The sequence below is a fragment of the Triturus cristatus genome, chromosome 6, assembly GCF_964204655.1.
Source record: "Triturus cristatus chromosome 6, aTriCri1.1, whole genome shotgun sequence".
In the NCBI taxonomy this organism is placed as follows: Eukaryota; Metazoa; Chordata; class Amphibia; order Caudata; family Salamandridae; genus Triturus; species Triturus cristatus.
Window position 1 is genome coordinate 1,344,018,462 of NC_140589.1, and position 26,996 is coordinate 1,344,045,457.

The 26,996-nt window shown below is 44.6% G+C and overlaps 1 protein-coding gene across 1 annotated transcript in view; it reads right to left on the reverse strand.

Moving 5' to 3' along the window:
• The window catches only part of RYR2 (ryanodine receptor 2), a 3,458,987-nt gene that overhangs the window by 2,721,973 nt on the left and 710,018 nt on the right, over window positions 1-26,996 (reverse strand). The window lies entirely within an intron of this gene.

Sequence of the window (26,996 nt, forward strand, 5' to 3'; positions counted from 1 at the left end):
GCAACAAATGTAGGATGATGCTGTGGCTTTCCCTCCATGAACGGGTATGGGTCACGAGATGGAGGGAGAAGTGTGGCCTCAGCTATGAGACTGGGGTTCTGATACTGACTGACAGACTTCCAGGGACTGGGAGCTACATGGCATTCATGCTGGCATGGCTGGGTGGTGAGTGGCCCAGTCAGTTCTCCTCTCTGCAGAGACTCTTTCTCCCCCTCATGTGTGAGTGGACTTTATGGCCTTCTGGTTTATTTGTGTTTGCATAATGTTTGGATGGGGGATGTTGCCTTGAAGTCCTGAGGATGGGGAGTTGGGATTTATAGATGAGGGTTTCCATGGTTGTTCCTACCTCATACTTTGAACAAATATAGTGGGACCATGCTAGCCGCGCTGATGAGCAGTTGTACTCTGGGATGTGTAAAAGGGATACCGCGCACAGATGTCAGGTGGGCATGGTGTGTAAAAATAATGTTCTGGAATGTCCGAGGCCTTAACAATATGTCCAGGTGCTACAGAGTTCAGGCTTGCCTAAAATGCAGGGGGGTGAATATAGCCCTCTTACAGGAGACATACTTGACCAGGCAAGAAGAGTAGGTTCTGCATCGCCGCTGGAGGGACACATAGTATACACCACACATTCAGCCTTTGCCAAAGGTATGCTCATTTGGGTGAAGCCAGAGTGCTCTTTCAGATGGTCAATGAAAAGGTAGACGCAGAGTTGAGGTGTACCATCATAACTGTTCGCCTAGCAGGCAGGGACATCAGGATTGTCGCCAAAACAAGGACCCATAACCAACTTGGTTACGCGTGAGAGAAAGTAGAGAATGAAAGGTAAGGTAGTCTCTATATGTGGTTCCCAGTTGATGAAGGTGGGGGAATTTCTCCTTTAGAAATTATTGCCCTCACACACTCTTGCAAGTGTCATGCTTCATCATCGGGTGTTGATCCTCTTGGGGGTGGCGCTGCTGTCCCTCACGGGCCCCGCGAGAGGGCTCTTTGTCGGAGATCTTTTCAGGAGACGCCGCAGTTGTGCATGCGGGTGTGTGGGCCTAAAAGGGTTGGTGCAAGTGTGCTAAAATTACTCCACCGGTACCCTAATGACGTGATACTGACGGACCTAATATTATATTACTGACGGTGAGGAATTAGTGGCGAAGACTGAACTCAGAACCCCTGACATACTGAGATTGCCAGTTCCTCTGTGCCACTAGGAACACATGTAGACTGGCTTCACGTCTCTGTAGCGCACTCCAGTGAGACCTGACCGTACCGCTTATCCAACTGAGGGGAAAATGGGAGCAGGATCTAGGCATGCCATAACTGATGGGGATTGGTTTAAAATGCTGGAGGTTGCCCGAAAATATTCTGCAATCCCCACAAACTCGTACATTATTATTTCATGCATTGAGCATACCTCATCCCTAGACGTCTCAACGCCTTCTTCCCCACACATGTCTCACAAATGCCCTGGATCCCACCTGAAAGGGACTCATAAGCAGTACATGATATGGGTCTACCCGCATCTGACCCACTACTGGATGGAGAATGCATTTTTTCTCAAACAATACTTGCCATGTTTGCGGCTAGTTGGGGCATTCGAAGTGGAATGTTGTCTCAATGCTGGTAATATGGTGAATGGTTATCATATTCAGAATGGTGGATTTGTGCAATCTCAAGGTAATAATATGGTGCAGACACAGCAAGTACAAAGGCAGGCAGAGAGTACAACATTTCAACGTGCCCCAAGCTCAAGTAATGCAGGTTCCACAAGCCCCAGTGCCACAACTAAATACAAATGCTTACAGATTTAACCCAAATTAGGTTCCCAATTTAAACACCATCAGGTTCCCAATTTAAACACCAACCTTTTTGTGAATCAGGGTACATCTCAGCAGTACCCGATGATACAAGCAGAAGAGGATTTTGGTTCTGACTTGTCGCAATTAGTGTGCCTGAAATGGGAGGAGAATTGTGTGCTTGACGCAACCTTAGAGGTAGACCAGAGTAGTCCATTTGTGGAAGGTATGGTGAAAGGCTAACCCTTATCATTGTTATTATCAAACCCTTATCATTCTTGATCGATACTGGTGCTACACGCTCTCCTGTGGGAACAGCATGGGTTTCCAACCTACCCTTCCGGGAAAACAAATCCAAGTTACAGGAGTTGCTGATAAACAATTGACTAGCCCCAACTTAGAAGCAGTACTTGTCAAAATAGGGTCCTTTGAAAAGAAGCACCAATTTGTGGTGTGTGATTCGAGTTCTGTAAATCTGCTTGAACAAGACCTTTTGTGGAAGCTGAATTGTTCCATTTACTGAACCTCAAATGGCTTTGAATTTTAAATTAATGATGAAGATATTGTGTTGAAACCTGTCAGTCAAAAATCAGAGATTGGATTATACCCCATATTGACAAAAGATGATTTGCCCCCAGAGTTGAGAGACACAGTGTTACCTGATTTCTGGGATCTTTCGGGAAAATACATAGGTGTCATTAAAAGGGTTGAACCAGTCCACATAACACTGTAACTTATGCTGTGTATCCAAGAATCCCACAATATAATCTGACCAATGAAACCACTGCTGGGATTACTTCGGTTAGTGGCACAATAATTCAGCAAGGCATTGCATTTTTAAGGACATTATGGGGAGTTCATGTAACTTACCCATTATGGGTTTACAGAAACACAAGACCTTTGGAGGGTTAACACAATCGTTGTTCCTTTTTTTAGATTCCATGTGAGGCTGAGTGATTTTCTGTCATCGAATTGTGCCAAGCCTTCTTCTTCATACTGTTGCATGAGGACAGCCAGTTCATCTGCGCATTTCAGTCCATCAGCCATGGCATGTTTTGGCATGGTGCAGAGTCCCACATGAGTATACTGAGAGTTTATCTATCTTCAACTAGATAATTAAAAAGAATATGGAGTCTCTGGTGATGAGCTACCACTCAGTCCTAATCCAGTACATTGACGACCTATTGGTAGTGTCAAATACACAGGAGAATTGCAATTGAGATACAATTGCTCGTTTGAACCACTTAGCTGAGAATGGACATGAAGTGTCCCAGACCAAATTGTCGTGCCACAAGAGAGAGGTCCTGTACATAGGACATCACATTTAGAAGGAAATGAGGAAGGTGTCACAAGAGAGAATCTTGGTGCTTCTCAAAATGAATCTGCCAACTACCCGGAAAGAAGTCAAGATGTTCTAGGGAATGGTGGGCTACTGTCGACTGGATTCACACCTTTTCCCTAGTGACTAAGCCTTAACAAAGGCTGACACACAGAGATGTGTATCAGATCCGGTTCCATAGTATGACATCTGCATGCATGCCTTCTGAGAGCTGAGACAAAGTCTCTGTCGTGCCCTAGCACTGGGACTGTCTGATTACAATAAATGTTTTGCTTTGTTTTGGAGTGAGAGGGAGGACTGCGCTCTCTCAGTGCTAACCCAGTTGCATAGGAATGCTCGCAGACCCATTGCTTACTTTTCAGCTGTGCTTGACCCAGTAGCTGCTGCTTTGCCCGGTTGTCTCAAAGCCTTGGCTTTCACACGTGTTAGCAGTGAACAGTGTGAAAGTATTGTTATGGGTCATCCTCTGACTGTTTTTGTTCCCTATTGTTAACTCGCACCAGGACACAGTACCTCACCAAGAACTGCCTCACTAAGTATGAACACGCCATACTTGTGGCCGAAAACATAACCCTTAGAAGAAGTGCCACCCTCAATCCTGCCACCCTTTTACCTGTACCTGGAAATTATGTTGTTGAAGGTGAAGTTGAGCATGACTTTCTTGATGTTACTGAACTATGCACCAAGTTCAGACCTGAAATAGAAGATGTGCCACTGCCTGAATCAGATTATGTGATGTTTCTTGATGGCTCCTGTTTACCAGACTGTTGTGGTGCATCTCATGTTGTGTGCCTTTAAACCTGTCTTGATGTCTTATGATGTATTAGGCTCTAGAATGTATGTCTCCTGGCAACTGTATGAACTGAGCACATTCCTTTTGGAGCTGTTGGCAGAGCTGGTCCTCCTGGCTCTGCTACCCATGTAGCCAATAAATTACCATCCTACTACCTCCTGTGTCTGCCTGGTCACTACAAAATTGTGGCGACGATCTTTGGCTACATTGCGCGTATCAGCTGTCCTGCCCTGCGCTCTTTTCAGCCTTTAATTTCGTGATTCTGTGCCCAGGAGGGAAAGTGTTTACCGTCAAACCTCCAGCAACTGCCTCTTGCCTCGCGCAGTCTCCTCGCGCTCACAGCCTGCCTGCGCCTTCAGCCTCGCCCCTACCTGCGTCCAGCGGTCTCCTCCAGCCTGTATCGAGAGACCTCCTCAGGCTTCCTTTGTTGCTCAAAAGCCTTCGCCTTGCTTCAGCTACGCATAATCCTCATGTTGTGAACTCAACGCGTCACGTCACGCTGCGTCAGGGCGGCCATTTTGACAAGTTGGGAAGCGTTGTTTTACATGCACGCAATGTCGCGGACATTTTGGTGAAGTCGGGAAGCCTTAAACTTGTTTACCGCAGCTTGCTTCTCGTTGCTAAGACAACAGTACTACATGTGTTTCGATCGCAGCGTCGGTGACACATACACTCTTTACCATTGCTTTATTTTACCAACAAGTCAAGTGTTTCTACTACAGTATACACGGTGATACACACACCTCTGCAGTCTTTTGCCTTATCAGCCCAACAGCATGTATTTACCGCAACTCATACGGTGATATACACACCTTCTAGCTTCGTCATGAGTTGTCAAACAGCGTCCTGCGTGCGCTGCAACTACTTCATTATTGGTGTATCCACGGTGATACACACACCCACAAGTGTTGCATCTTCAAGTTGTCATTTGCGCATTATCATTGGTGTATCCACGGTGATACGCATACCTACACATTTCCACACTCACAAATTGTACATCCACAAGTCGTCATTTTTGCATACCTTCACTAACATCTACGTCTCGACTGTGTGTTCCCAGTACACCATCTACGGTGATGCGCACACCCTCTCTAATTGACATGACATTTCTGTTCTTTGTGCGCAGAGCTCAGTAACAGTGTTATGCACTTCCCATACTCTTGTCATACATTTGCTTTAATTTTTTTATATAGATTTGGGTTGTCACATTCTGCACCATTTCTCTCCTAAATTTACCCTCCTTAGTTGAATTGTGCACTATGCAATCGGTTAATCCACCACCTTCATTCCTCGACTCGCCAGGTGATCCTCCAGTTTGGTGGGAAATCTGGTACGATGCTTTTTAAATGTACTTGGCGGTCATAGGTGCTTTATGTTTCAGTGCTGAGAGAAAGAAATGCCTCCTTCATAATTGCCTAGGATTTGGGGGAAGGTCTAGCTCTAAACACTTACCACCTCTTGCGGACGAACAACTCAATGGCATTGATGAATATGAGGAAACTATTATTAAATTAAAAACCAGGTTTGATAAACAACCAAGTCTTGTGGTCTTAAGGCACAAATTCTTTAAGAGGAAGCAGAATGAAGGAGAAGATGTGGACTCTTACATTTCCTGCCGACTGTAAGTTTGAGAACTTTACGGATCAACTCACCAGAGACCAGTTCGTATGCCAGTGCAAAGATAAAAGCATACGTCAAAAACTATTGACTATGGGAGATCCATCTTTAGACGAGACTATTAAAATAGCTAAAAGCATAGTCACTTAAGGAGCTGGATGACAAACCCTTAGATACTGTTAATGTTGTCAATACCAACAATCCTGTAAAGCTTCATGTTAAACCAGGTCAATCGCTCAATCAATCCTCCAACTGTCTGCACTGTTGAGTCCGATTATGAATCTGATCCTGAAGTGATTTCTGTTGTCAGGAACTCAGATGATGTAAATCCAACTAAAACTATTTCTGGTCAAGGTGTTGTGATGGGTGATCCTTCTTTGTGCGTTGATCCCATTGTAGACATAAATATTGGCGATCGCACAGTGAAGTTGTTAGTAGACTCAGGGGCAAAGATCACCATGATTACTCAAAAATTGTTTAATGAGACTTGAAATGGTTCTCAAGCTCTTTTTCCACCTAATCGTTATCCCATCTCGTATGAGGGACGGAAGATAGATTTAACAGGATTCTTTGAAGAAATGGCATTTAAGGGCAGTAAAATCAAGGGAAAGATATATGTTGCGGTGAAGGGACTAAACATATTGGGGTGGTTCCATCAGGGCCTGTTTGGCATGATATTGAAGCCTGGGACCAAGGAGCAGGTGCTAGTTGTTAGTTGTGAAGATGCAAGTCTTTTATGGAAAAACAAGTTTCCTGAAGTTTTTAGCAAAAACCTGGGGAAAATCAAAGAATTCAGGCACAAGATTATCGTCAAAAATGGTGCCCTTACCATCAATCAAACACAAACTTAGAGGGGTGCCATTCAGTGTGAGGGAGGATCTAGAAAAATAGTTGAAGGGGCTATGTGATAAAGGGATCATCGAACCAACTGACTCCTCGTTATGGCTTTCCCCCTTAGTCGTAGCCAGAAAAAGGGGAGGTGATCTCCGTGTCTGTGTCGACTTGAGATCCCTCAATAAAGAAATATGGGTATACTCCCACCCCTTACCAAAAATTAACAACCTATTGCCTTCCACCAAGGGAACACGTTTTTTCACTAAACTTGACTTAGCCAGTGCATATCACCAGATGGAGCTGGATCCAGACTCACGCCATCTAACTGCATTTGTGTCGCCTCTGGGAACATTTCGCTACTGTCGCATGCCCTTTGGGCTTGCGTCAGCGGCGTCTCTCTTCCAGAGGATAATGAGCAATATACTCGGGGGTGTTGATGGCGTCCTGGTGTTTCAGGATGATGTGCTCATCTTCAGTAAAGATGTTGCATCACATGATTCTGTGTTAGAAAAAGTTTTAACGCTGTTCGAAAAACGTGGTGTTGTGTTAAAGGAGGAGAAGTGTCAATTTCTGTACACAAAAATTGAATACTTGGGGCATGTTATATCTCACGATGGGGTCAGTCCCCGACCAGGATTACTTCAAGCCATCATAGATGCCCCTGAACCAGAAGACAAAGCTGGGGTCAAGTCGTTGCTGGGGCTATGTGAGTACTATTCACAGTTTATTCCTAACTTTGCATCCATGGTATGGCCCATAAGTAATCTACTCAAAAAGGGAGTCAAGTTTGAATGGTGTGATGAATGTGATGTCGCTCTCAAGTTGGTGAAGTCTGCTTTGAGGGAAGGACCTGTTTTGAAACCATTCGACCCAAGTTTGCCTTGTTGCATCACAGTAGACGCAAGTCAAGTTGGTATTGGTGCTACCTTAACCCAATTGGACAACAGTTGCTTTGCCTCCAGAGTACTAAGAACTCCCGATCTCCAGTACTCTGTCATCGCGAAGGAGCTATTGGCCTGTACTTGGGCTATTGAGAAGTTTCAACCTTACATCTGGGGCAAGTGGTTACTACTTTTGACAGATCATAAGCCACTTGTAAACATTTTGGGGGGGAGTGTGAGTAAGTGCTGTTCTCCCAGAATTATGTGCATGGTGACAAAACTTCTTCAGTACCAGTTCGTAGTGAAACATATGTCTGGTGGTAAGAATGGTAGGGCAGATTTCCTATCCCGCTTCCCCGTTAAGTTGAGTGAACATGATGGGGTCAATCTGGACAAGTTTTCAAATGAAGATTGTGATGACTGTCTAGTTGCTGTGCTAGACTTACCTGACTTGAATCTGGCTTCTGAGACTGATTGGGTCCAGGCGTTGGAGTCTGACTGTGTGATACTTGAAGTTTATACTTTCATCAGAAATGGGTGGCCCAGAGAAAATGTACTTCCAGCCCCTCTCCAGCCTTTCTGGAAGGTTGAAGGTGAGCTCTCCATTGAAGGTGGTTTACTGCTGAGGGGTGACAAGTTTGTACCCCCTGATGTTTTTCGTAAAACTATCATTGAAAGGGCTCACAAAGGTCACCTTGGGTCCACACTTACCATGCGGCACATCCGGGACACCTATTGGTGGCCTGGGATGGATGCTGAAATTGATCTTGTGGTTGCCAATTGTTGTGTCTGCGGTGTAGCTGACAAGAGTCTGAAGGTGTCTGTTGCCCCTTTGATCCCCATTGAGTGCCCCAAAGATCCCTGGTTGAAGCTAGATATTGACGTTATGGGGCCATATGAAGTTCTTCCAGGTGGTTCCCACTTCATTTTGGTCCTCATGGATTATATGTCGAAATGACCAGAGATCAAATGGTGAAAGAGACCAACACGAAAACTATTGTGGAGTTTCTCAAAAATGTGTGGCTTAGAGAGGGTTTTCCTGAAACCTTGGTCTCGGACAATGGTAAGCAGTTTTTCAGCATGGAATTCGAGTCCTTTCTGGTTGATTATGGTGTTAAACACCACAAGAGCTCTCTTTACCACCCACAAACTAATGGTTTAGTTGAGCGGATGAATCGGGTGGTGGGGGAGTGTATTTAGTGGGCCAGAGCTAGTGGTCATGATATTTACAAAGCACTGGACGCAATGGTGTGGTTTTATAGGACTATGCCTCACTCTACCACTAAGATTTCTCCTTTTGAACTCTTGTGGGAACGTAAGCCAAACACTAGTTTCAGGCCTGCATGGATGAGCAAGTGGGTCAGGTCTGAATCTGATGTTGCCCAGCTAATGTCTTTGGCGAGTGAAAATATGTCTGTCCCTCAAGCTAAACAGAAGCAGTGGTTCGACTCCCGCATGTGTGCTAAAGTAGCTACGCTGAAAGTGGGAGACATGATCAAGATCAAAACTGCTGTTCATACTAACAAAAGAGACAGCAAATTCAGCCAACCAGTCAAAGTTATAAAGATTCCTGGAAATGCCGTAAAGGTTGAAGGTGGTCATTGGTGGCACCTTAACAGGGTGGTGAAGGTTCGTGTAAGAGATGCCACCTCAGGTTCGGAGAATGTGGTTCCTTCTTCTTGTGACCAAACCTGTTCCAGAAAAAGTTCTAGAAACATTGTTAGGCCTGCTAGGTACAGGTCGTGATTTCTTTATCTATTTTTTCTTGTATTGTTTTTTTTTTTTTTTTTTTTTGGGAGGAAGAGAAGATATGTTGTGGTGCATCTCATGTGGTGTGCCTTTAAACTTGTTTTGATGTCTTATGATGTATTAGGCTCTAGAATGTATGTCTCCTGGCAAATGTATGAACTGAGCGCATTCCTTTTGGAGCTGTTGGCACAGCTGGTCCTCCTGGCTCTGCTACCCATGTAGTCTATAAATTACCAGCCTACTACCTCCTGTGTCTGCCTGGTCACTACACAGACCATGCAGGAAGCCTGACAGCTGCCTACGCAGTCTGTACTATCTCAGGTACGGCTGAAGCCTCCTGGCTTTAAGGAGTATTTTCTGCACAAGTCGTCAAATTGATTGCTCTTATTAGAGTATGCTGTGTTTCAGACCAGCTGAGAGAGACCTTTCTCACTGCTAGTCAGTATGGCGTTGATGTTGTTCATGACTTTGGACAGTTGTGGTTACAATGTGGATTCATGGCCTCTTCGGGGTCACAAATCCATAAGGGTGAAAGTGTGCTTAATTTGTTGAAGGCATTACAGCTACCTGCCCAAATTTAGGTCATGAAACGTTCCACACACCACAGCGGAACTGATTATTTAACAGTGCGCAATGGGTATGCTGATGAAACTGCCAGATATTGTGCCTCAAATGCCGGTACATTCAATGGAAAATACCAAAATGAAGAAACAGATTAGACCAATTACAAACTTTTGTTAACCACAACTGATAATGGGAAACTGTGTGTATATACTAGAAAACCAAATGTATATAATTATTTTATAGGTAGGAGTAAATGTGATCACACCTTTGAAACCTGTGGGAATTGGGGATTATATTTTGATAGAGCAGATCCTGATGTTCCAGGATCCTACTATGTTTGAGGGAAGAATACCTATGAGATGGTATGGAACATGTTACATGGGGATAGTTTTTCCAAAAATATATCATGTGGGACATCTTGATGACCCAAAATGGGAAGAACACATGAGAACTAAGAGAGGTGCCAGTGTTAGTGAAACTTGGGAGACATCTTTGGTGCCATAATACCATCTGTAGGAGTGATACTGATTTTGCATAAGAATAAAACGTTTTCCACTGTAGTTGGTAAGCTGTCTACTAGTACAGCTGATGGATTTTTAGTTATAAATACTGAGATGGTAGCGATTACATTCATTTTTCAAAAAATAATTTTGTTTGATATTCTCCTTGCAAAGGAGGACGGAGTCTGGCGGATGTTAAAAGTTGAACAATGTTGTGCTTACATTCCGACAGGAGTAAAGACTCTAAGAGATATATTAAGAACATTACTGACTTAAAGAGAGATTTGAAAGGGTTGGAAGTGACCGGTGCATGAGAAGCAATAGGAAATAGAGTTTCTGCTCTGTGAGCAGATGGTTAGGAAACTTTGGAAGTGGAATTGTTGGAAGCATTTTGAGACCCTTAATGAGAATTTCTCTCTGTGATTTAACCCTGTTTATACTTTATAAAAATTTCCAACTTGCACAGGTGAAAAGAGGGGTAAACAGAAAGAGAGCAGACATGGAATTGGAAAATAGACAAAGCAAATATTATGATGGCATGAATTTTTGGAATAATCCAAAAAAAGTATGATGAAAACAACTAGATTGTGATTTGTCTTGATGTGATGGCTTGATTTGCCATCAGAGGGGGGACTGGAGCTGCGTAATTTGGGCCTTACATGTCACAAATATGCAATATATATATGTGAACATGTACTCTTTGTGTCCTAATGACATTAATGTAAAGTGTTGCATTTGACATCACTATTAAAGTGCATTCACTGTAGGATTAGAGACTCATATATACACTGAGTGCCTTAACCTCATTGAATGACAATTATTGTTTAAATGATTGAATAAACCCATCCTCTCACTATTAAAATGTATTTACTTTAGAAACTAAAAGTATTTGTGTAATGTGTACACTCATGTTTTATATTTATATTTGTAATGTCGTTTTTAGTCACATTAATAAACAACAAAGATTTTATTTGTATGCAACCTGTAACATGAATCTAATGAACTGACATTTTCCATTAATTTGTGATTGAATGTGCACTCGTATATTTAATGTGCATCCAGGGGCCGCTCCTCCGCTAAAGCGGAGGAGCGTCGCCCCACTGTCTTGAAGCAGGAAAAGAAAGGATAAAATAAAATGATAATAAAGTAATGTTATTATAATTTTATTTTGTCCTCCTGCTGCAGCAGGTTTGCGTGAGGGGGCAGGGCTGCCCAAAACAGTCATGCGCACTTTCCCTGTTCTCCATGCAGGCTGCATTACAGCCTGCATGAAGAACATGCCCAGCCCCCCGTCCCTGGCTGAGTCCCGAATCACACCGCTCAGACCAATCACAACGCTGCATTGCAGCATTGTGATTGGTTTAGGGGAGGGAGCCTGGATGCCTGCTTCATGGAGTCCGATGCAGGAGAGCAGGAGCAGACATGCGGGACCTGGCGGGAAGGTAATTATTTTTTTTTGCATTGCGACCCGTCGTACCCCCTCCCCACCCTGCTGCCCCCCACTTGCCCCCGTGGCCGCCCAGCACCCGCGAGTCATGACAGCCGCCACTGTGTGAACCATTGATTTAATATGTTAAATTGCCATGACTAGGCCTGCATTTCTTTCTGCATGAAATACTAATTCCCATTTTCAGTTTGCGAGTCTTTTCCTTACAGGTACATTCACATGGCTTGTTAGTTTGAGAATAGATACAACACTGTACTAGTGCTAGAGAGAGAGAGCCTGAGAAAAGGACCTTGACAAGGAACATGGAGAGCCAGAGTGTCAATTAAAAGTTTTCATTTATTAATGTTGCAAGGAGTCACAGGTATCCAAGGACAATATGATTACCAGGTTTGCCTGGGATATTTGGTAAATGTTGCAGCTCACAGCATGAAAATGGAAAGGACAATGGAGCCCCCTGATGATGCAAACAGAGGGGTGTTACCTTGGAGACTCTTGGGGTAATAACTGGTGTTCACATTGTCTGATGGAGAACTTCCCTTAGGACTTTGTGAGGTGCAGACCCAAATGCTTATCCCCTTTGATATATTTCTGAGTGTGGCATAGGCTAACAGTTATACTTCTATCCCAAGAAGACTCTTGACCGAGCTTCTGATATGCTGCCAACTCCCTGCGTTTCCCTGCAGTTTAATATTTTTCTGTGTTTCCTTGATTTTTGATTGAGATCCCGCTTGATTTAACCATCTTCATTAGTTTGGACTTTAAATTGGACAATTTTAGACTAGACTCATGAATAGAAGAGAGGATCAGAAACTCTTATCTGAGTATCAAATTCTGTTACTAATTTTCCGTGTTGCTGTGACTGAACTTCTTGTGTGCCTTATCTTTTTTTTATAAGTCTTTTTATTAAATATATACCCAGCAGCACAGAGGTGATCATACATTAGAACTGAATGACATGGAGTACAGGAGATCCCACCTCGACATTTGTGCCCAAGACTGTAGGCATGGATATAGAACAACATCAGTATTTTCGATATCAATAACCCTGCCTAGTGTAGCAAAACCCTAGTTCCCCGGCCCGCCCTCATGCTCCTTAGCAAGAGGGCCCTTAGTAACCCCTGTACGCCACCCACTGGCCCCATACCTTTTCCCATTTCTGTGGGTTCTGTGCTTTATCTTGGTACTCCTAAACTTGTTTAAGAGGTTGGGTTATCCAACAGTTATTCTCTATCTTTACAGCATGGTATTGAGATTCATGTACCTTAACCTGACTGCTAACTTGTAATAAATCTTCTTAAATATAGTCACTGATTCCTGGTCTTTATTGTGTGGCCAAATGGGCTGCATTGTAAATTAAAAATTTGTTTGACTAAATGCTAACTTCCTTTACCGCTCAGATGGCAAAAAAAGGTCTATTGGATAACAAATGGTAAGAGGGTTGGCCCAGCACTGGATCAACCCAGTGCTGGATCAGTTATATCTTACTTTACAAAAACAAAAAATTTAGAAATTCACTGGAAAAAAAACATAGGTTAAAGTGATGTTATAGGGCCTCATGTAGGTAAATAAATTTTACCGGTTCTTAAATACCGAGCCGTACCGAATCGGTAAATTAGAACCGGTAAGTTATATGTAGGTAAAAATTCGGTAACAGTTACCGATTCGGTAACATTCGGTAAATACGAATCGGAATTCACCGAATCGGTAAATACCGAGGTGGTATCCACCGAATCGGTAAATACCGAGGTGGTATCCACCTAATCGGTAAATACCGAGGTGGTATTTAGCGAATCGGAAAATACCGAGGATACTACCACCTTCCCTTAACTAAGTAGCCAATATCATAATCATGTCATTATAGAAGGTCTCTCAGGCTTGAATAGGGGACCCCATACCTCAAAGATCAGCTTAGTGAAATCACATCACAGGAGCATCAGGAGTCTCCTCGCAGGAAGGCTCGTCTTCGGTCTGAATAATAAACATGATGTCTGAGATATGAAAAGCACCAACTGTCAGGTATGTGCAGCTGCGCGTGTGCCATGGCTAAATCGTGGGTCGAACAACCTAGAGTGGAAAACATGCATTGTGTAAAATTCCAGACTGTGTGTCACAGCATGTACAGACCAAGGTCGCTGCGCAGAGCTTGGGATGGGAACAACAGAATGCACTCGTCGGAAGGAAGTCTCGAGTCAGCAGTTTATTCAAGAAAGAACATGTAAACGCAGTGTCGTGTGCAAAGACACAAATATGGCTACATAACATTCAACGTGGTTATGCCAACTGAACAATGCATGTACGTATTCAGGGAGAACTCACTACACGCCCCCTTGAGCGAAGCAATATGTAATAGGCAAGAAAAGAGAGAACACAGAGTTCAGTTTCGTCAGAGCAGAACAGGGCGTAACCAATGCAGCGCCAAAGTCCTACAGTCCAATTAATTGCAGCATACAATTCCAAAAAACACAATGCAAGTATAGTAAAAAACTCCAGCAGACCATCAGGAAGAGAAAAACGAGAAATAAAAGAAATAAATGTTGCGCCAGGGTGCTGTCCAGTAGCACAGGCGCAATGGACGACAATCCAGTTAATCCATGAATGTATAGGCAGCATATGTGGCCACGGCTTCCAACAAGCAATCGTTTTCAGGGCCACTAAAAGTCTCAGCCATCCAATTGAGTAAAGAAAAGGAACATACGTGTTCTCCAACCAACGGAGCCTCTAGCACAATCAGAGGGCACCCGGAATGTTCCTCCAAATAGCTCATGGACAAGAAGTCGTAGGCTGCCGCTGAGATGTCCCAATTACCCAGGATACCATGCGCCGCTCCACACGCCATGATCCGGACACCAGAACAGGACAACTCGTGAGACACTAAGGGCCGCATCAGTCGATCGAAATCCGGCACCGGAGACACCATGTTGGTCAAGCACAAATCCAGAGGCCATTCAAAGGGACAATCCAGGCAGTGTAATACAGGTTGTACGCAGGTGAAGTAGGAATACCTGAAGGATAATCCATAAGCCAGGCTCAAAGTCGCCAATGGCAAAGTACCATAGAAGTCAAGCATCCTATCACGAAGAAGATGCAGACGGGACAGGTGCTCGTGTGGCACAGTAGGAGCAGCCATTCCGTAGTATGAAAAGTAAAAGCAGCACACCTGCCACCAGCGCCAGAAGCAGCGGAACACCTCCAAAGATGCTCGAGAACAGTGAATGAACAAATGCCGGAATTACACCAAAAATAGTTTGGAAAGAGGTCACGAGACCCGAGCCCCACATGTTAAAAAAAATTGAGCCAGGCCGGTCGTGGACGAGGCATTGATAATACTTTGGATCAAAGAGCCGAAATGCAGGGGGAGGTCAGTATTCAGAGGCGCCTGTTCCTCAGTGCGCGTAGTAGCAACGTGAAGGACAAATATTTCACGAGAGGAAGTCAAAGGCACCTCTTTGTGGGACAATGGCGCTCTATTCTGCTCAACTTGTTGGACTCTGCTTTCAAGGTTGGAATCGAAGGCCAGATGGAAACATCCCGCCGCCCATGCGGGGGTGGAAAAAGAACAGTATTGCAGCAGACAACTTCATGCGAGACAGTTATGTACGGGATTACCACTCACATCCCGCAGCAAACTTCATTAATCATAATTAAATGAATACCGTTTGCAAGCACAGTGAAAGAAGGTGTAATCACAGGCACTGGGATACCTCGTAGGACGCACGCCAAAATCGGGGCTTGTACATTGCATGCGCCGTGTACTTGCATGTGCCTATTGTCTCATGTATGAATCCTAGAAGTGAGAGTGCTAGGGCTAATATCTATAACGGCTTAGGCCTTCTCCATGTTTGCTTGGTCAATAGCTCTCAGTCTGGAAGCCGCCTCACTGTGCGACAACTTGCAGACCTCGTTGTAAATAGCATACGCGCACCTTTTGGTTCTGCCACCCACGGGACCATTCACAACATCATTCCATTCGGTATGCACATTGATGGAGTGGGTGGACTTCCTGATCCTGTAGAGGTGCTCTGTGTCAGCTGGTGGACAGAGTGGGATGTGTGTCCCATCAATGCAGCCAATATAATGGTGGAAGAAATTCCTGAAGGAACGGGACAGGCAACTCTGGGATACACCACCCACCGCAGCTGTCACCACCTGAGAAATGCCGGATGCCAGCAGATGTGGGCTGCAGAGCACCTGCACATGTGGGGGTATGGCGTGCGCCCTTCTTATTGGCTGGTCCAGGAGTGGGTGCGGGTCCCTGATTGAGTCCATGATGGTTTCGGGGTGTAGCCTGTACCTCTCATGTATCTCTGCATCAGTCAGCTGGAATAGTGTGATGCGCTGTCTGTGGATGCGTTCCTTCCGTCGCCAACCCTCAGTCCTGCTGCCTGTAGACGTAGGCGCCTTGCAATGACGTACATAGCTGCCAGGGTGTCCACGCTGTTGCATTTTGGGATTGCTTAGCTGCACTGTTGTTGGTTACCACCTGCTTTCAATCCGTGTTAATTACCGACTCTTATTTACCGATTTTCTTGGTTTTCTTAATTACCGAGTGCTCCTACATGTCATTTTAACTTTTTACCACTTCATATTTACCACTTCATATTTACCGATTCGTTAATTATGTATTCGGTAAATATGAATCGGTATTTTAGCATTCGGTAACTATGAATCGGTATTTACCGCCTCATATTTACCGAACAGTGGTTTTTGGACTCCTACATCTCACTTGTCTGAATACCGGTCGGTAACGGCATATTTACCGAAAATCGGCCGTTACCGACCGGTATTTCGCTACCTACATGAGGCCCATAGTGAGGTAAAAATAAGCAGTGTGTGGTGAGGACACGGGTTATAGTTACTTCAGTTAACTGTAACTGGCGAATGTCAGTCCTGCCATCCCAGTCATAAGAGGCCTCTGGGGGATTTGTGACAGGATGTACTGCTTGTGTCTAAACATGGTCCCTGTTACTTCTTCCAAATAAAGGGGCATATTTACAAGCCCCTAACGTCACTAGAGCTTCCCTTTTTTTGACGCTGCGGTGGCGCTCTATGCACACCCAGTGCAATGGGTGTTGCTGTGGGTGTTCCCAGCAACACCCATGGCTTTTTGGCACTGCTTCAGTTTTTCAAGGATCTGTAAATGTGAGGCAGTGCCAAAAAGTAACACTTTTCAAAAGGAAGAGTTAATGTGCCTCAACGAGGAGAAATGCTTTTATTTCTCCTCGTTTTTTGCTCTTTCTATGTGGGCTGACTTCTGCAGCCCTCATAGAAGGAGCAAAATGCCATTAATGATTGTTTTTGTGCAGTAAGGTGTCCCTTCCTGCACAAACACAATCATCCCTGCAACGCAGAGACCCTTGCACCATGGTGCCTGGGTTGGTGCTAGGCAGCTTTTTTAGCACCAGCGAAGGGGTGAGCACAGGGATGCTCCGTATTCTTGTCAATACAGCGCATCCCAGCGTTTTAAAAAATGAAGCAGCTCGGCGAAGCAAAATTGCTTGCGGCGCTGCACCATTGTCATGTAAATATACCCCCAATTTCCTCTTGGATAAATGTGCACCAACAGATTGCTCCCATCATCGATTCTAGTAACGCTATTCATGACTATTGATGAGGATCTCCTGGAAGAGAAGGATAAGTTACTTACCTGTAGGTGAAATGAAACAGTGGCTCACATTTGTGAAAATTCTTCAAGCATATATAATGCTGCTCAACGAATTAAAGAGAGTGAAAAATACACTGATGCCTCTAAGGGACACAACTTTGCCCCTCTGTAAATCTGTATTTTATTTTATGCCTGGTGGGAGTGTTTTTAAATATTCCAGTGCTGGAGGAAACCACTTTACTGTACAGATCCTTTTAAGGTTCCAACGTCCATCTTGCGTGCCCTCTGGAAAGCACGTGCGTGCTCCTCTCGGTGCCTCCATTACACGGGCTGTCATTTTACCAATAACCTGATGGATGGGAGTGTGGTGGCTGCGCTTAAGGCTATCCATTATTTACAATCTTAACACTCTGCTTTCTTATTAGAAGTCTGGAGCTTACCGCCCTCACATGGGTGGCAGTGCACAGCCTCGAAAGGTCATGTCTTCTGCAGCGGAGCGTAGAATATTTCCGGCAATCGCCATTTCTGTTTTTTCCATGTTATTAAAGTGTGATTGTTCATGGAGTCATCCCGCTGGGAGTACAGGTTATTCCAAAAAGACCCTGTGGGGTGTAAAATGTATGTCCTGTGTGAAGATATTCTTACTTAAAGGAAAACAGCGCGATCTACAGTACTGAAAGTGGAGAGGAAACGTGGATTTCTATTTTGAGGTAGAGCGGGTCAGAAACGTCAGAGAAAATTACAAAAGTGGTATGTCCATTGCAACATTTTGAAAGGATGGGTCGAAGTGGCGCACCCAGGGCTCAACCACTTGGGGGCATATTATCAAGGACGGCGTTAAAATTATCGCCGGTTTAGAGGGCAGAAAGCATGGGCTTGATAATATGCCCTGGAGAATTCCCATAGAAGCCCATGTTCACACCAGAACATGGGCTTCTATGGGAATTCACAAGGGAATATTATCAAGCCCATTATCGCCGCTTTAGCTGCAGTTTTCTGCCGCTAAACCGGCGATAATTTTTACCGCCGTCCTTGATAATATGCCCCTTGATGAGTGCTTAAGTTGAGGCCGGCACTTATTTTTCCGCATCAGAAATTTCCACAGAGCATGAGAGGAAAATTACATGAAGGAGAAAGAAGGAGGAAGAGAAAGACGGAAAAAACTTTAAAAAGGGTGAAAGCTAAAACCTGCAAGAGTGAGATAAAGGCGCAGGGAGTGTCTGGCAGTCGTTTAAAGAGGCTTGAGGTGGATTTCATACTACGCGCCCACGGTATTCGGTGCGCTGACATTCAATAGCACAGGCAGCACTCATTCTTTTACAAATTAAGCACTGCACTCGATGTAGCAGAGGACCAGAAACAGTGCTTAATTTGAGCAGGTGGTTTCTTGTGCTCGGCACCTGCCCTTAATTGTCAACACCGTCACTTGTGACAGCTGCTAGCTGTTTGAGTAATTTGGAGATGAGTAGGGCAACATTTGTTTAATAATTGAAAAGAACTAATGCATGTAGCCCATACAATTCTTTGAGCTTTTGGGGCCTCTAACAGTCTGAATTCCCTCAGTTGTAGCAGTGTGATGGTTAGTAGTTGTGTAGGTACTGTCATTGGCAGCATTGGCAAGTGCTGGAACCTAAATTCATGGACATTGCTTGGGGTTTCTCTCATTGACTTAGCTGTATTTATGGCCTGAGATTCTTAGCTTTGAGTTGAGCCATCTTCCAGATCTCTAGGTTGCCTGGAAATGAAAATCAAGACACTTTGATCTACCACCCCTCACCTGCACAGGAACCCACAAACAAATGATGGCCAGTTATTTATTCTGTTGCTCAATAAGTGACTGCAGGGGCATTAATAGCACTCAATATAGGTTTCAATGGCAACTTCCTTTGCCTGACTTTAGTGCTCATTGCGGAAGAGGGGAGCAGCACAGACCACTGACACCAGATTTGTGTGAAAACGGCTGCTTTATTGAAATAGGTGCACATCACAAAAAATAGCTTGACCATTGCCTTACAAAACTACAACCTCACTATGCAAAGTTACTCACCTATGTTAAGCTACCCCCAACCCAAAAATATCGCCACCACCACAACAACTGAATTCAGCAATATCGTACTTGCTCCAGAGCTGGTCAACTACAACTGAGACCTTTAAAATCCCTTCTCTCTTTACTACATCTATTAACCTGTTAACCAATTAAACTTCCTATATAACCTTAAACTTCCTAGCTCGTCCAGGCGTGAACTTGCTTACCTGTTCCCTTTCAGCCTGAATTGTTGTTGACAACAACAATAAACTTCGGTAAACCTTGGCAACTTCTCTGCCAACCGCCTATGCACCTGCTTCAAATGGACAACCCCAAAGACATAACCCCTTTTTGCACACCTGTCTGCAACAAAGCCGCTACCACTCACTGTTTCACCAAAACAAAATGGTGGCAGGTACCTCAAAATATCTGGTACCCCTGGGCTACATAAGAAGCCCCAAAACAGCCCAAACCCTGAGCAGTCGTCTGACTGCTCCACTTCCCCAAAATACTCGGGGCTGCCCCCCAAATCTCCCTTATTGGAAAGTGTTGGACTTGGCCCTTCTGGCAAGTTCACCCCTAGATTTTTTTGCAGTATCCTAGCCTTTTTCCTGTGTTGTACTAGTGGTTTTAGGCCTCTAGGCGCTTTCACACTGTGTCCCAGTGGAAAGCGCGTGCGCTCTGTGTGGTTGAATGAGACTGACCTGCCCTCCCATAGGAATGCATGGGGGATCTGAGTGACCGTGCTAGTTCCTGATGCGTGGGGAGTGTAGGGTCGAGTTTGATATGTGCAAACTCGTGAGAGTGAATGCTGCGCAATGATGTGTGCGGCGTTACTGTAGCTAGTATAGAAGCGCCACTTCTAGACACTGGCATAAATGTGCAGTGACTGTCTGGCGTGTGATTGGCTGGTGTGCCTGACTCCCGGAGTCAGGGTGGGTCTGCCCCAGTGGTGGGTGGAGAGCTCTACAGGTTGATGAGTGGGAGGAGTACACCTAGGACCTGAATAGGGCTGGGCTTTCCCCAAACAATGCTGGCTCCGCCCCCTGTGGTGCGACTGATGACCCTGGCCTGTTCTGAGAATAGGGAGAGGGGCTGAGCAAAACAAAGTGCTCAAGTGCTCCTGAACCAGTTGTAACTGGTTCTGCCCTACACCCTGTGCTGTGTCACAAAAAAAAATGAGTATGAAAAGGGGCTGTGACCCCTTACAAAATGTTCTTGTGCTTAACTTGAAACAACCAGGGGCGTGCTGCTGCTGGGGCCCAGGGGAAGGCTTGCCTCCCTGGGACCTGCCCAGCCCCTGGATGCCAGATGGACTTCCTGGACCTTTTCCTTTGCTGGGAGCTTGGTGCTCCATTTCTTTTCTCCAGGACTTCCTATTGCCCCTAGTACCTGGGAAGCACTATCTTTCCTCCCCAGAAGGAGGAACATGTGGGCCTTGGCACCGCTGGGCTGCGATCTCCTTGGAGGGAATCCCCAGCATAGGGATTCCCCCGCATCGTGTCCTTTTGCGGGTGCCCACACCGCATGGCCGCCTGTTGTATCTTAATCGCGGGAGCCCGCCCCGCTTATTGACCGTCTAACGCCGGTGCCCACCCCTCTTCATCTTTACTTAACTCGCGGGTGCCCACCCCGCTTTGATGCCATGGTTACTTTTAATTAGCGGCGGGTGCCCACCCAGCGACTTTGCCCTGATTTGAGTAGCTGGTGCCCACCCCGCTTTATCTTGTTAAATATGAGGGAGCCTAGCCCTCTTGCCGCAAAAGAAATCACCGCCGCAGCCCGAGCCGCATTCAAATATCGCCGCCGAGTCCGCGGCCCGCCTGGTTGTGGGCGGGGCCGCGGGACGGAAGCGGAAGTGCGGCCATTTTCTGGCTGGCAGAGGTCCCGGAGCCTCGCAGGCTCCCCCTGCAAAGTCCCGGTCCCGAGATGGGGGACCGGGTGAAGACCGGCGCATCGAGAGGACGGGGCTCTCATGAGATGAGAGAGCCCCGCCATGACCACCAGTGAGGAGCAGAGTCCCCGCCCAGAGGCCCGATGAGTGAGGGCTGGGCGGTTACATGACGGGGGGAGAGTACAATCGAGGCACCAACCCGGTGCTTCACGTCAGGGCAGTCCCGCTTGACAGAGGGCTGCCCCAACGGTTTGTCACCTATTTGCGGAGCCCCGGTGAGTGGGGGCTCCATGTCACTTGATGCTCTTCAAGGCACCGAGTCAGAGCGGCCCCGGGTGTGCAGTGGGACACTCCAACGACGGGCATGATGGTTTACAGAGCCTACGAAGCTCCAACGCTGGGTGCCAGTTCCTCGTGTAGGGACATGTTATTTTCTGAGCCTGCGTGGCTCCAACGAAGGACACGTGTATGTTTACAGAGCCCAAGGGGGCTCCAGCGTGTTGGCAGGATGATTTCAGGAGCCAGTGTGCTCCAGGGCGACATGTTGTCTTAGAGCCTAGGTGGCTCCAACGTTTTGACATTGTTTCCAGGGCCATGGAGAGCCCATGCCCTATTTGCCTTCCCCAGCTGCGCAGCAGTTAGTGCCAGCTGCAGCGTTTAGGCCCTGTTCTTGTCCCCAGCTGCCCAGCAAGTAGTGGGCAGCTTCTACGTTTAGGTTCTGGTGCGACCTGGAACCTAATGTGATGGAGGTATTATTGTGATTCATGCTAATGTGATTGGGTGTTAGGAAATGTACTGTGTATAGCATGTTTTGCGCACCCTGTGTTTTATACCTCTACATAGGATTTCTGCCTAGGAGGTTGTTCTACCTGTTTAGGTTGATGTTAGGGAGATAATGTTTCCCTGTGTGATGTACGCCCCTAGTGTAGTTATACTTAGGTGGTTAGGTCTAATGCGTTAGACTAATGAGAAATTGCATATTGTGTTTATGCCCCTGTGATGGATACAGGATAGGTTTTATACCTGATGCTAGTGTGATGATGCTGAGGTCATTATTGCGCCAGTAGTTACTGGTTGTGCTCTACAGTAATAATTTGTGCTACAGTTAGTATATGTCCTACATGTACGATTGGTGATTTGTGCTGATTCTGACAGTGGTCCATGTGGCCCTGTCCCGTGTAAATAGTCCCTTGTAAAATTCTGCCCATTGCCAGTTGGCACAGTGTAAATTGTGTGAATATTATCTAATGTGTTTTGGTATAATACAAAGGCTATTTTTATATATAACCTTGTGTGGAGTTTCCTTTGTGGTGGGCCTTGGGTGTTGTTGCTGGGTGCGCGCGCAAACGCTTTACACATTGCCTCCGGGATAAGCCTGACTGCTCGTGCCAAGCTACCAAGGGGGTGAGCAGGGGTTATCTTTGGCGTGTAACTCCCCAGCCCTGACTAGAGTGGTGGTTTCTGCCTGGCTTTGGGGCAAGCCCTAGCCAACCAGAAATCTCATTTCTAACAGAAAGCATCTGCTGTCTCTTGACACTTGATCGCAACCTTGCTAACTGACCACAAAATAAGCATTGTTCAGAAATAAAATGTATTATTGCATGTTTCCATGCATGGCCAACAGATCTGAGAGATAGATCCACAACAGAAAAACATTGAAAACATACAAGGAAGAAGCAAAAATAAAAGGGAGCTACATAAATAAAAAAAGTATGGAGTTAAAGGAATGGTAACCAGGAATACTATTTTCGCAGCAGGGCTGGTAGGCTGTAAAATATATTTATATATCAAGTATGCACTGATTTTAAAGGCTAGAAATGAAAGCGAACAGACCTAGAAAAGTCTACAGAAGAGGCATTAAATTATTTTTTAATTAGAAATGAAATGATTTATAAAGTGGAAGTCAAGTTATAAAGATATTCATCATATGGAGGAACATGTTCTTGTCATAAAGACATTAATGCAGAAGGTGCACATGAATGTATTGTTCTGATCAAGTGTGTGTGAAGGAGATTAAAAGCTAAAACTTTGAGCCCAAACATGAAAATGTTTATCATAAGCAGGAATCGCTTGCCTTTGGAGATATTTTGTATATAAAAAAAATTGTTCAATGCTAAAAGAATGGATGTGGGGCATTGATATTGGAATGGGCCCAAATATATTATAAACTATAGAAAAATAAATGTTTTACTTAGTAGGAAGAAAAATATCGTTTTATTTGGCCCAAAGGAAATAAAAACTGAATAAAAATATATAACACAAGACAGATTACAAATAAAATATTTCAACTTTTCATTTCATAAAATAATCATACAATCACCACACAGAGCATATATGCTTGGCACATTTAAAGAATATTCACACCATAAATATCTCTAATAAGTTTAAATATAGAAAAACAGCTCTGCAATTTGTAAAATTCATATCATATCACGCAGAAGTGGTTTAAGATATTTATCCCTGGGCTACGTAAAATGGTCACAGACAAAAAAAATAAAGTGAATCATAGACGGCGAGAAGAGTTGTATCAGACCCAACCATAAGAGCGCGAACGCCAATGATACATTACAGCCACTTTAAATCTAGAGAGAAAATTGTGTTTGTCTAAATTGGTCAAATAGAGAAGACACTGCTAAATCCCTAGTCAGTTTGCAGTAGGCAAATAAGAACCGACAGTCAGTAAGTCCATGGAGGCCATGCCTCCAGTCCTCCGATTGGTGTAGGCCATCATGGACCCAGCTCCATACCGAAGGTGCCCGTCTGTGCTCCAGGCTCTTCTCCAGCTTCACTCACACTCTCCAGATTGTCTGCTGCTCTTCTTCTATTCACTCATTGCTCTACTCTGCACTATTGGCTCTTTTCTCTCATCCTGTGCTCTCTTTTGCACTCTTGCTCATTGTTGCACTCTGTGCCATTTTTCTCTCTGTTTATTCTTTTTCATTCTTGGCCCTTTTTACAATCTCTGCCCATTGTTGCACTCTTGCCCCTTTTCTCACTCTGAGCTCCCTTTTTTACAATTTGATCTTTTTGTCTTCTCATTCTTTTACTACTACTCTTTTTCACTCTTTGTAATACTTTTCACTGATGTTGCCCTTCTTTTGCTCATTTTGCCTTGTGCCCTTTGCTCTGTCATCTCTTGGTGCCCCCTTTTCTCACCTCCCACCTTCCCCCGCTCCTTACCTGCTTCTTCATGCACCACTACTCGTTTCCCTTGCTCTCATTAAGTTCCACCCACCATCCCCTGTACTCCACCAACCAGGACCTACTTAATGGCGGTCACAGCCTGGACCACCCCTTCATCAGGTGCCTCGGCCCTGCCCTCCCTAGAACTAACCTGAACCACTCTTCCAACCGGTCTAGGCCCTCGCGGACTCAGCTCCTGCACCTAAGACTCCCACCTCTGCTCCAGACTCAACTCCAGCTTCACTCTCACTCTCCAGCTCTTCTGTTGCTCTTCCACTCACTCTTTTCTCTACTTTGCACTCTTGCCTCTTTTCACTCATTCTGTGCTCTTACTTGTACTCTTGCACATTGTTGCACTCCTTGTCCTTTTTAGGTCAAGCATTCAAGACCTCTTGTATATACTTTAGTATATACTTGTACATTAGTATATACTTATATGTGTATGTACTTTGTGGGCTCTGGAGATCAGCCCTAGGACTTGTCTACTTCCGCGTAGGGACTTTTTTTTCTGTTCAACTGCCTCTATTAAACTGTCTTAATAAAAAAGGACCAGTAGAGGTCAGTAAAATACCAGAATTGCTTTCTGCTGAGGGACTTTCTTTTTTTTATTTTTCTGGCAACTGCCTCTATTTATCTTTCTTGATAAAAACGATCAGAAGAGGTCAGTAAAATACCAGAATCACTTTAGCATTCTCTAGATTCCAGTCCATAGAAATTGCCTTCCACGAGCACCCATAGACAATAATATTTTTTTTAAATTTTGTATTTTTAGTCAAATAGCTTTGGACTATACCATTTCCCACTGAAAGGCAATATTTCTCTTCATGTGTTCCCATCTCTGGCATGTCACGCAGTTTCGTGCTTACTTTCCCTCCATGTTAAAGAACAGTAGATGTTTCAGCACCAAGGCTAATGTGCTGCATAGCTAAATACATATTCGGTCCCAAAGGCGAGACCGATTGCATTGCAAATGCTTCTTTAGGTTTCGCCTGCACAGCGCTTGCACTGTGCTTGTGAAATCTCTTGTATTTAATATATCTTAAAAGGGGGCTCTTGTCAGTTCCCAATGCCGAAATACTGTGTTCATTTGCGTGGAACTTTTCATTTTTTAACTTCCCCTGGCTGCACGCATTTACAATACTTCTTCTAAAGCTGTTCACACTATTTAAGCCCTATTCACTGTCAAGATAAGATCTCTTCCCTCGGAGAAAGCAGACAACTTCTAACAATATGCTGAAATGCTTTCTTTTTATTACTTAGTTATGAAAGGCCGATACTTTAGCCTTAGAACGTTTGTGATATTTCCTACTTATGCATCAGTACCTTTCTTTGCACTTTGTAGGCATTCTCGGATTGATTTTTTCAACTTAATCCATTTGGTCATTCTGATCAAATTCTTAAATGTTATTATAAACATTGCACGTTAAAAAGAAAGTTAATGTACAATAACTATGCTCTATTTTACTACTAAACAGGCAACCACAAGTGCAGTTACCTTGCAGACAATAGGGTCACGATTTGAATGGTGCAGCAGGTGCGGTAGCACAGGGTCCAAAAGTTGTCAGAACTCCTCTAAACAAAAAATATTGCTATATTTGGTTACTAAACCGGCAGACGCAATTGCAGTTATCGTGCACTTAAAAGGGTTTTGATTTGAATTGTGCAGCAGGTGCAATGGCACCAGGGCCAAAGGTTGTCATAACTCCACTAAACAACTTATATAGCTAACTTTTACTACTAAACAGGCAGTCACAAGTGCTGTTATCTATCAAGCACTAGGGTCATGATTTCAGTAGTGCAGCAGGTGAAGATGCACTGGGACCAAAAGCTCCAGGCACCCCACTAAACGCATAATATTGCTATATGTTATTCCTAAAAAGGCAACCACAAGTGCAGTTACCTTGCAGACAACAGGGTCATGATCTTGCAGGCACTAGGGGCATGATGTGAATGGTGCAGTAGGTGTGGTAGCACCTGGCTCAAAAGTTGTCAGAACTCCTCAAAACACATAATATTGCTATCAAATCAATTAATTCTATTATTTCCCTCATTCATTTCATTTTTTTAAATTTCGCTATTACTTACCCCCACTATACCACAAGTAACAGCACAATATATTGCCTTTTTGTATATAAACAAGTGGTAACACTTTAACAGACTCTCTGTAACTTATATGTTTAACAACACAGCAAGCTACAACTTGCAACAAAAAACAGGTTATTATTAATTACATAGGCGAAACCTAATGCATTTACCAATGCTTCTTTCTCTCTATGTTCTCTTTTTTTACTCTTTGCCAATTATTGCACTCTTGCTTTTCTCTCAGTCTTTACTCTCCTTTTGACTCGTTGCACTCTTTGTACTTTCTGCTCATTGTTGAACGTTTCCTCTCTTTGTACTCTTATCCTCTGTGCTCTCTATTTGACACTGTGCTCTTTTTTGTTCTCTCGGCTCATTGTTGCACTTTTGCTGTTTTTGCTATTTGCTATCATTTCACTTCTGTTGCCCTTCTTTTGCTTCTTTTGCTGTGTGCCGTTTGCTCTGCCATCTCTTGATGACACATTTTCCATCATCCCACACCCCTTCCTTCCTTCCTCCCTTCTCCCCTGGTCCACCAGCTTCTTTCCACACTGCTGCTTCTTTCTCAGGCTCCCACAAATACCTGTCTACTGCCCCCTGTGCTCCTCCCTACTCCCAAAACCTATGTAATGGCAGCTGCAGCCAAAGATGAGCCCATCTGCACCCTCCTATGCCCGGACCGCACCCAGTGCCAC